The sequence below is a fragment of the Lissotriton helveticus genome, chromosome 3_1 (assembly GCF_964261635.1).
Source record: "Lissotriton helveticus chromosome 3_1, aLisHel1.1, whole genome shotgun sequence".
In the NCBI taxonomy this organism is placed as follows: domain Eukaryota; kingdom Metazoa; phylum Chordata; class Amphibia; order Caudata; family Salamandridae; genus Lissotriton; species Lissotriton helveticus.
In genome coordinates this window covers 487,101,951-487,113,996 of record NC_136061.1, presented here as the reverse complement: position 1 = coordinate 487,113,996, position 12,046 = coordinate 487,101,951, and positions in this window count along the sequence as shown.

Below are 12,046 nucleotides of genomic sequence, written 5' to 3'. Positions count from 1 at the left end.
ACGTTTATTAGTGATATCGGGCGATAGTTTTGTGGAAACTGTGGATCCTTCCCTTCTTTGGGGATGACGATGATGTTCGCCTCCGCCATCGAGTTTGTCATGCTACCTCTGTTTGCACATGTTGTGAAGACTTTAACCATGGTCTCCCTGAGTAGGTGCTGGAATTGTTTGTAGAAGGCGGCCGTGAACCCGTCAGGACCTGGCGCTTTGTTTGGCTTTAGAGATTCTATTGCCATCCCTACCTGAGTTCCCGTTATGTCCTGCTCTAGTGAGTCTCTCTGTTCAGTAGTTAGTTTGGGGAGTGTGAGTTTCTCTAGCAGTTTGGCACCTCCGTCTGATGCAAGTGATTTGTCTGCTGTGTACAGCTCTTTGTAAAAATCCTTGAAGGTTTCCAGGATTTGTTTGTTGGCGGTGTGCGTCTTGTTCCCTCTGTCTGTTATCGCTGCCACTGCGTGCTGCCTCTGCTTAGCCTTCAGGTAGCCTGCTAAGGCTTTGCCTGCCCTATTTGCTGAGCATAAGTTTATGGATTTGTACTTGTTAATCCAGGTACCAGCCCTCTCGCTCAGTATCCTGTTGAGTTCATATTTCTTTTTTTGTAAGGTGAAAACACTAGCGAACAAAGAATGGTATGGGAAAAACATCACCACATCGGCCCAACTAGAGGTAGGAAATAACCCACTCACATTCAAGGCGTTACAGCAGATACATGGCCTACCAAAACAGGAGTTCTACGAATTCCTCAAGATAAAAGCAGCCATCACCAAAGCCAACCTTTCGAAACACAGACCCTCCATCATACAGTACGCTCACAATCTAAACAAGATAGGCCATCAAACAGCACACATATACAAATTCATCACCCCTCGCACCACAACACTGAACAACAAAACGCTAACATTCTGGGAAGGGATGTTACAAAGACCCCTAAATGAAGAGGAAAGGTCCAGGTTATGGGTGTCATGCTCCAAAAACAAAGAGCGGTAACTGCAAACACAACAATGATGGACAGAATGTGGATCAATGTCACACATTCACCCCAGTCCAAAGATCTGGGCCCAAATCCATCGTTTTTCCACTCCACACCACCCTGGGTTAGACAATGGCGATATGCAAATCAGCGCTGACCCTGTGCCCCATGGGAACAGTCCAGTCCGAACTACAAAAGCCATGTCCTTCCCAGAACGGAAACAAGCATCCGAGGACCGGCCCGGTTTCGAGGTAACACCTCTCATCAGCCCGGCTAGCTTGATTCCAGTGGTGTGGAGTGCCTGGGACTCACGTCTGAGCATCCCCAGTACACTTAGAGCGGTAACTGCAAACACAACAATGATGGACAGAATGTGGATCAATGTCACACATTCACCCCAGTCCAAAGATCTGGGCCCAAATCCATTGTTTTTCCACTCCACACCACCCTGGGTTAGACAATGGCGATATGCAAATCAGCGCTGACCCTGTGCCCCATGGGAACAGTCCAGTCCGTACTACAAAAGCCATGTCCTTCCCAGAACGGAAACAAGCATCCGAGGACCGGCCCGGTTTCGAGGTAACACCTCTCATCAGCCCGGCTAGCTTCATTCCAGCGGTGTGGAGTGCCTGGGACTCACGTCTGAGCATCCCCAGTACACTTAGAGCGGTAACTGCAAACACAACAATGATGGACAGAATGTGGATCAATGTCACACATTCACCCCAGTCCAAAGATCTGGGCCCAAATCCATCGTTTTTCCACTCCACACCACCCTGGGTTAGACAATGGCGATATGCAAATCAGCGCTGATCCTGTGCCCCATGGGAACAGTCCAGTCCGAACTACAAAAGCCATGTCCTTCCCAGAACGGAAACAAGCATCCGAGGACCGGCCCGGTTTCGAGGTAACACCTCTCATCAGCCCGGCTAGCTTGATTCCAGTGGTGTGGAGTGACTGGGACTCACGTCTGAGCATCCCCAGTACACTTAGAGCGGTAACTGCAAACACAACAATGATGGACAGAATGTGGATCAATGTCACACATTCACCCCAGTCCAAAGATGTGGGCCCAAATCCATCGTTTTTCGACTCCACACCACCCTGGGTTAGACAATGGCGATATGCAAATCAGCGCTGACCCTGTGCCCCATGGGAACAGTCCAGTCCGAACTACAAAAGCCATGTCCTTCCCAGAACGGAAACAAGCATCCGAGGACCGGCCCGGTTTCGAGGTAACACCTCTCATCAGCCCGGCTAGCTTGATTCCAGTGGTGTGGAGTGCCTGGGACTCACGTCTGAGCATCCCCAGTACACTTAGAGCGGTAACTGCAAACACAACAATGATGGACAGAATGTGGATCAATGTCACACATTCACCCCAGTCCAAAGATCTGGGCCCAAATCCATCGTTTTTCCACTCCACACCACCCTGGGTTAGACAATGGCGATATGCAAATCAACGCTGACCCTGTGCCCCATGGGAACAGTCCAGTCCGAACTACAAAAGCCATGTCCTTCCCAGAACGAAAACAAGCATCCGAGGACCGGCCCGGTTTCGAGGTAACACCTCTCATCAGCCCGGCTAGCTTGATTCCAGTGGTGTGGAGTGCCTGGGACTCACGTCTGAGCATCCCCAGTACACTTAGAGCGGTAACTGCAAACACAACAATGATGGACAGAATGTGGATCAATGTCACACATTCACCCCAGTCCAAAGATCTGGGCCCAAATCCATCGTTTTTCCACTCCACACCACCCTGGGTTAGACAATGGCGATATGCAAATCAGCGCTGACCCTGTGCCCCATGGGAACAGTCCAGTCCGAACTACAAAAGCCATGTCCTTCCCAGAACGGAAACAAGCATCCGAGGACCGGCCCGGTTTCGAGGTAACACCTCTCATCAGCCCGGCTAGCTTGATTCCAGTGGTGTGGAGTGCCTGGGACTCACGTCTGAGCATCCCCAGTACACTTAGAGCGGTAACTGCAAACACAACAATGATGGACAGAATGTGGATCAATGTCACACATTCACCCCAGTCCAAAGATCTGGGCCCAAATCCATCGTTTTTCCACTCCACACCACCCTGGGTTAGACAATGGCGATATGCAAATCAGCGCTGACCCTGTGCCCCATGGGAACAGTCCAGTCCGAACTACAAAAGCCATGTCCTTCCCAGAACGGAAACAAGCATCCGAGGACCAGCCCGGTTTCGAGGTAACACCTCTCATCAGCCCGGCTAGCTTGATTCCAGTGGTGTGGAGTGCCTGGGACTCACGTCTGAGCATCCCCAGTACACTTAGAGCGGTAACTGCAAACACAACAATGATGGACAGAATGTGGATCAATGTCACACATTCACCCCAGTCCAAAGATCTGGGCCCAAATCCATCGTTTTTCCACTCCACACCACCCTGGGTTAGACAATGGCGATATGCAAATCAGCGCTGACCCTGTGCCCCATGGGAACAGTCCAGTCCGAACTACAAAAGCCATGTCCTTCCCAGAACGGAAACAAGCATCCGAGGACCGGCCCGGTTTCGAGGTAACACCTCTCATCAGCCCGGCTATCTTGATTCCAGTGGTGTGGAGTGCCTGGGACTCACGTCTGAGCATCCCCACTACACTTAGAGCGGTAACTGCAAACACAACAATGATGGACAGAATGTGGATCAATGTCACACATTCACCCCAGTCCAAAGATCTGGGCCCAAATCCATCGTTTTTCCACTCCACACCACCCTGGGTTAGACAATGGCGATATGCAAATCAGCGCTGACCCTGTGCCCCATGGGAACAGTCCAGTCCGAACTACAAAAGCCATGTCCTTCCCAGAACGGAAACAAGCATCCGAGGACCGGCCCGGTTTCGAGGTAACACCTCTCATCAGCCCGGCTAGCTTGATTCCAGTGGTGTGGAGTGCCTGGGACTCACGTCTGAGCATCCCCAGTACACTTAGAGCGGTAACTGCAAACACAACAATGATGGACAGAATGTGGATCAATGTCACACATTCACCCCAGTCCAAAGATCTGGGCCCAAATCCATCGTTTTTCCACTCCACACCACCCTGGGTTAGACAATGGCGATATGCAAATCAGCGCTGACCCTGTGCCCCATGGGAACAGTCCAGTCCGAACTACAAAAGCCATGTCCTTCCCAGAACGGAAACAAGCATCCGAGGACCGGCCCGGTTTCGAGGTAACACCTCTCATCAGCCCGGCTAGCTTGATTCCAGTGGTGTGGAGTGCCTGGGACTCACGTCTGAGCATCCCCACTACACTTAGAGCGGTAACTGCAAACACAACAATGATGGACAGAATGTGGATCAATGTCACACATTCACCCCAGTCCAAAGATCTGGGCCCAAATCCATCGTTTTTCCACTCCACACCACCCTGGGTTAGACAATGGCGATATGCAAATCAGTGCTGACTCTGTGCCCCATGGGAACAGTCCAGTCTGAACTACAAAAGCCATGTCCTTCCCAGAACGGAAACAAGCATCCGAGGACCGGCCCGGTTTCGAGGTAACACCTCTCATCAGCCCGGCTAGCTTGATTCCAGTGGTGTGGAGTGCCTGGGACTCACGTCTGAGCATCCCCAGTACACTTAGAGCGGTAACTGCAAACACAACAATGATGGACAGAATGTGGATCAATGTCACACATTCACCCCAGTCCAAAGATCTGGGCCCAAATCCATCGTTTTTCCACTCCACACCACCCTGGGTTAGACAATGGCGATATGCAAATCAGCGCTGACCCTGTGCCCCATGGGAACAGTCCAGTCCGAACTACAAAAGCCATGTCCTTCCCAGAACGGAAACAAGCATCCGAGGACCGGCCCGGTTTCGAGGTAACACCTCTCATCAGCCCGGCTAGCTTGATTCCAGTGGTGTGGAGTGCCTGGGACTCACGTCTGAGCATCCCCAGTACACTTAGAGCGGTAACTGCAAACACAACAATGATGGACAGAATGTGGATCAATGTCACACATTCACCCCAGTCCAAAGATCTGGGCCCAAATCCATCGTTTTTCCACTCCACACCACCCTGGGTTAGACAATGGCGATATGCAAATCAGCGCTGACCCTGTGCCCCATGGGAACAGTCCAGTCCGAACTACAAAAGCCATGTCCTTCCCAGAACGGAAACAAGCATCCGAGGACCGGCCCGGTTTCGAGGTAACACCTCTCATCAGCCCGGCTAGCTTGATTCCAGTGGTGTGGAGTGCCTGGGACTCACGTCTGAGCATCCCCAGTACACTTAGAGCGGTAACTGCAAACACAACAATGATGGACAGAATGTGGATCAATGTCACACATTCACCCCAGTCCAAAGATCTGGGCCCAAATCCATCGTTTTTCCACTCCACACCACCCTGGGTTAGACAATGGCGATATGCAAATCAGCGCTGACCCTGTGCCCCATGGGAACAGTCCAGTCCGAACTACAAAAGCCATGTCCTTCCCAGAACGGAAACAAGCATCCAAGGACCGGCCCGGTTTCGAGGTAACACCTCTCATCAGCCCGGCTAGCTTGATTCCAGTGGTGTGGAGTGCCTGGGACTCACGTCTGAGCATCCCCAGTACACTTAGAGCGGTAACTGCAAACACAACAATGATGGACAGAATGAATGTGGATCAATGTCACACATTCACCCCAGTCCAAAGATCTGGGCCCAAATCCATCGTTTTTCCACTCCACACCACCCTGGGTTAGACAATGGCGATATGCAAATCAGCGCTGACCCTGTGCCCCATGGGAACAGTCCAGTCCGAACTACAAAAGCCATGTCCTTCCCAGAACGGAAACAAGCATCCGAGGACCGGCCCGGTTTCGAGGTAACACCTCTCATAAGCCCGGCTAGCTTGATTCCAGTGGTGTGGAGTGCCTGGGACTCACGTCTGAGCATCCCCAGTACACTTAGAGCGGTAACTGCAAACACAACAATGATGGACAGAATGTGGATCAATGTCACACATTCACCTCAGTCCAAAGATCTGGGCCCAAATCCATCGTTTTCCCATCAGCGCTGACCCTGTGCCCCATGGGAACAGTCCAGTCCGAACTACAAAAGCCATGTCCTTCCCAGTGTTTGCAATTACAGCTCTAAGTGTACTGGGGATGCTCAGACGTGAGTCCCAGGCACTCCACACCACTGGAATCAAGCTAGCCGGGCTGATGAGAGGTGTTACCTCGAAACCGGGCCGGTCCTCGGATGCTTGTTTCCGTTCTGGGAAGGACATGGCTTTTGTAGTTCGGACTGGACTGTTCCCATGGGGCACAGGGTCAGCGCTGATTTGCATATCGCCATTGTCTAACCCAGGTTGGTGTGGAGTGGAAAAACGATGGATTTGGGCCCAGATCTTTGGACTGGGGTGAATGTGTGACATTGCTCCACATTCTGTCCATCACTGTTGTGTTTGCAATTACCGCTCTAAGTGTACTGGGGATGCTCAGACGTGAGTCCCAGGCACTCCACACCACTGGAATCAAGCTAGCCGGGCTGATGAGAGGTGTTACCTCGAAACCGGGCCGGTCCTCGGATACTTGTTTCCGTTCTGGGAAGGACATGGCTTTTGTAGTTCGGACTGGACTGTTCCCATGGGGCACAGGGTCAGCGCTGATTTGCATATCGCCATTGTCTAACCCAGGGTGGTGTGGAGTGGAAAAACGATGGATTTGGGCCCAGATCTTTGGACTGGGGTGAATGTGTGACATTGATCCACATTCTGTCCATCACTGTTGTGTTTGCAATTACCGCTCTAAGTGTACTGGGGATGCTCAGACGTGAGTCCCAGGCACTCCACACCACTGGAATCAAGCTAGCCGGGCTGATGAGAGGTGTTACCTCGAAACCGGGCCGGTCCTCGGATGCTTGTTTCCGTTCTGGGAAGGAAATGGCTTTTGTAGTTCGGACTGGACTGTTCCCATGGGGCACAGGGTCAGCGCTGATTTGCATATCGCCATTGTCTAACCCAGGGTGGTGTGGAGTGGAAAAACGATGGATTTGGGCCCAGATCTTTGGACTGGGGTGAATGTGTGACATTGATCCACATTCTGTCCATCACTGTTGTGTTTGCAATTACCGCTCTAAGTGTACTGGGGATGCTCAGACGTGAGTCCCAGGCACTCCACACCACTGGAATCAAGCTAGCCGGGCTGATGAGAGGTGTTACCTCGAAACCGGGCCGGTCCTCGGATGCTTGTTTCCGTTCTGGGAAGGACATGGCTTTTGTAGTTCGGACTGGACTGTTCCCATGGGGCACAGGGTCAGCGCTGATTTGCATATCGCCATTGTCTAACCCAGGGTGGTGTGGAGTGGAAAAACGATGGATTTGGGCCCAGATCTTTGGACTGGGGTGAATGTGTGACATTGATCCACATTCTGTCCATCACTGTTGTGTTTGCAATTACCGCTCTAAGTGTACTGGGGATGCTCAGACGTGAGTCCCAGGCACTCCACACCACTGGAATCAAGCTAGCCGGGCTGATGAGAGGTGTTTCCTCGAAACCGGGCCGGTCCTCGGATGCTTGTTTCCGTTCTGGGAAGGACATGGCTTTTGTAGTTCGGACTGGACTGTTCCCATGGGGCACAGGGTCAGCGCTGATTTGCATATCGCCATTGTCTAACCCAGGGTGGTGTGGAGTGGAAAAACGATGGATTTGGGCCCAGATCTTTGGACTGGGGTGAATGTGTGACATTGATCCACATTCTGTCCATCACTGTTGTGTTTGCAATTACCGCTCTAAGTGTACTGGGGATGCTCAGACGTGAGTCCCAGGCACTCCACACCACTGGAATCAAGCTAGCCGGGCTGATGAGAGGTGTTATCTCGAAACCGGGCCGGTCCTCGGATGCTTGTTTCCGTTCTGGGAAGGACATGGCTTTTGTAGTTCGGACTGGACTGTTCCCATGGGGCACAGGGTCAGCGCTGATTTGCATATCGCCATTGTCTAACCCAGGGTGGTGTGGAGTGGAAAAACGATGGATTTGGGCCCAGATCTTTGGACTGGGGTGAATGTGTGACATTGATCCACATTCTGTCCATCACTGTTGTGTTTGCAATTACCGCTCTAAGTGTACTGGGGATGCTCAGACGTGAGTCCCAGGCACTCCACACCACTGGAATCAAGCTAGCCGGGCTGATGAGAGGTGTTACCTCGAAACCGGGCCGGTCCTCGGATGCTTGTTTCCGTTCTGGGAAGGACATGGCTTTTGTAGTTCGGACTGGACTGTTCCCATGGGGCACAGGGTCAGCGCTGATTTGCATATCGCCATTGTCTAACCCAGGGTGGTGTGGAGTGGAAAAACGATGGATTTGGGCCCAGATCTTTGGACTGGGGTGAATGTGTGACATTGATCCACATTCTGTCCATCACTGTTGTGTTTGCAATTACCGCTCTAAGTGTACTGGGGATGCTCAGACGTGAGTCCCAGGCACTCCACACCACTGGAATCAAGCTAGACGGGCTGATGAGAGGTGTTACCTCGAAACCGGGCCGGTCCTCGGATGCTTGTTTCCGTTCTGGGAAGGACATGGCTTTTGTAGTTCGGACTGGACTGTTCCCATGGGGCACAGGGTCAGCGCTGATTTGCATATCGCCATTGTCTAACCCAGGGTGGTGTGGAGTGGAAAAACGATGGACTGGGGTGAATGTGTGACATTGATCCTCATTCTGTCCATCACTGTTGTGTTTGCAATTAATGCTCCAAAAACAAGGTAACGCCGCAGCTAGCCCAAACAAAATACTGGCTACTACACAAACTACACTGGACACCAGCCAAACTGGAAGCAGTAGGAGCCAGGGACGCAGACACATGCTGGAACTGTCTAAAGGCCAAGGGAGACCTATCCCACATACTATACGAATGTCCCAAGGTTAAGACATTCTGGAGCAAAGTTTATGACTTCATAGACACACTGTTGGGATGTAACACAAAGCGGCATTCCTGGCCATTGAGCTCGACTCCAAAGAAGATCGAGACCTAGTTGACCTATTGCTCACGGCAGCTGCCAAAACTATCTTAGCAAACTGGAAGAACACAGGCAAGGCCACTTTCAAGCGATGGTTCAACTGGGTAATCTTTCTGAGGGGAGCCGACAACATCACCGCAAACCACCGCCCAGTAAACCACACAGCCTGAGGGGGAATGTGGGCAGCTCTAGACGCCCACCTGGGACGTTAAGCCCCCCCCTCTCTTCTTTCCTTCTCTCCTCTCTCCTTTTTCTCTCTCCGCAGTCAACAGCCAAGCAGTGCTTGTAACAATGCCAATTTGTCTTGACTCTGCATTGTACTATACTGTAAATTTATTTTCAATAAAATACTTTGAAATAAAAAAAAGAAATACTTCAGCGAGCCCACGCTCGGGACCCTTTTAATTTGTGTTGTTCTTTCAGCAAACCCTTAAACATAGGCCTTGATAACTCCTGAAGATCTGTACCTATCACGTTCTCTTCCAGTGTGTGTTCTGCTGCATAGCTAGCTCCCTTCACAAAGGACTGACCGCCATATTTGGTGAGAACATTATGCGGCACACTGACAGTATATGTTGCTTTCTGTACCCTGTAAATACCAATAAAAATACTTTAAAAAGAAAAAAAGAACATTTTCTTTTCTGATGAACGGCCGTTCCTCCTGTGAGTGAATGCGTGCCATTATTCGCTACGAAAATACAGACATGACGTGAAAAAACAAGTTCTGTCAGTACTGGCCGCTGGTTGTACCCTATCAAAGGCGCATGCGCAATTGTGTGCAAATATTTCCGGACAAGGCGTTTTGTACATAGATTAGGGACACAAGATGGGACCTGCATTTTTGTTGATTATAGTCCGGTTGACCTATTGTTATCCTGTGCCATATCTGCAGATGCTGAAGATTTGAACAGCAATGTCTGAAAAGGAAGGCTGTTTTTTGGGAGGAGGGGCGGTGCAGGAGGGGAGCAGATGTAACATGAGAGGTTTCAGTGCCGCTTCTGTGGCGGTGACCTCCGCCGTGACCCGCAGCTTGCCTTTAGCAAGCAAAAAAGGATCAAGTTAGTGCGAGGGAAGAAACTGAGGAGGAGGAGGGAAAGTGGGGAGGCTTACTGATGCTGTGGTTATGAGTGAGATGTAGGTGAAAAGGCAAGAGACCTCCAACATCTCTTCAGCAGCACATGTATCCTGAAAAATAATCCTTCTATTTTTTGTCATTGGTCAACACATGATTTGTGCGAACGCTCAAAGCAGCAGGTTTAAGGTAAAAGCCCTTTCTTAAGCAGCAAAAAATAAAAATGATGATTCATGCAGATGCCATGTAACCACTTTATCTGGCTAAAAATATTTCCTTTGTGTGCTCTTCTCTGCAAACAAGTCCCAAAAGCTCTAAGCTTAAAAGCGAAGCTCATCCTGGTAAACAAAATGAATGCTAAGGTTTCCCTATCAAGCCATACCGAAAACAAAACAATACGATCTAGGTCTGTGCTACATATGGATTATTAGCATGTTATTTATACATTACGCTGGATATTCAATTTTGTAAACATCAGTTTTATTAAACAAATGTATTGACATAAATTGTAAACTTTTGGAGGCAAAAATTTAGCAAAGTGGGTAATTTTTGTATAAATAAAAAATGAAAATTAGTCACACAACAGTTTGGGGAAGCAATTTTGACAAACTGTTAAACATAGTGTGTGTTTGAAACCCGAAAAATATTGAGAGATTACGTTTCTAAACTAGTACTAAAACTAACAGGCGACAAATTAAATGTGTTTCTACACAAATAAAATTATTTTCAACAGGAGTACAGATGTATTTTTCGCATGCATCTCAGAATTCAATAAAGGGACAGTGTAGGACTATGGAAACAAAACATGAACCCCAGTCTCAGAAAATGCAGTGATATGCCTCCGAATTGAAAATATTTCAGCATTACTCAAGATCAACCTCATGCCTACTCGAGGGAAAACTACGATCTTCCTAGTCGCCCTTGCATATGAATATCAGCTGTCAGGATGCACTTGTGAAAAATGTACAGGTGAAGAGTTGTGGCTTGGCATTTCCAAGGTCTCCCTCCTCTCTTTTTCACACATGCCTACTTCTAGTGTGAGTCTGGATGTGCTGTGAGTGTGGTAAAAGCCATTATCAATGTTTTGACTACCTAAAAAGGAACAGCTTTTCAGTGTTCACCACAAAGGAGGTGCCCCTTTCAATAACCTACGTAAATACACCCCCATTCCACCCCATTTCCATCCCTACCCCACACTTTCAGCTAAAGCAGATCCATTATGATGGAGGCTTTTCCATAGTAGTATGTGCCATCAACGCCCTAAAGAAACACTGATTCTTACTCTGTGAACGAGGAGCTGTGACTTGAAGGGCTGCTGCAGCGATTACGCAACCTATGAATTACCTCAAAATTTTAATAATTGACACCCTTTTCTTTTTGTAGCATATTTTTTTAATGTACTTTAAAAAAAAGAAACAATTATTTCTGTTTCTAGCCAAATGCCACAAAGTACACTCAAAGCATGTTTGGTTTGTTAACGTGTTATCCATACAACAACATTTTGTACAGTGCTTTTGAGTCACACAAATTGGTAGAAAGTAGTACAGAGCTTTGTAATGTTGGGAAGGATGAAGATAGCTATTATAAAAAGATAGATGTATGGATGGATGGACGGACGGATGGACGGATGAAAGGACAAATGGGTAAATAGGTGGACTCATAGATTGATAGAAAAAATGTGGTGGGGTGGAAATGATCATTTTAGATGATCTCTGCTCAATCAGGCTGTTAGGAGGGGCTATTGAACATTTTCATTTCATGTCGATCTATTATTGCAATTGTTGTAACGGTGGAAACTCAGTTAACATCTTCAGTAAGACAAGCTTCATTATTTAAAGCAGCAAACTTTGCCAAACCTTGATTGAAACTTCACTATCAATCTCAAACTCGCAACCCTTCTTGTTAACCATGCCACTCAACTATCAAGCACACACGACCACTGCTTACAAAGAGCTTACTACTTCCCCATTTCAATTCCATTCTTATCATTCTATCCAGGGCTGTTCTAAATAGGAATGACCG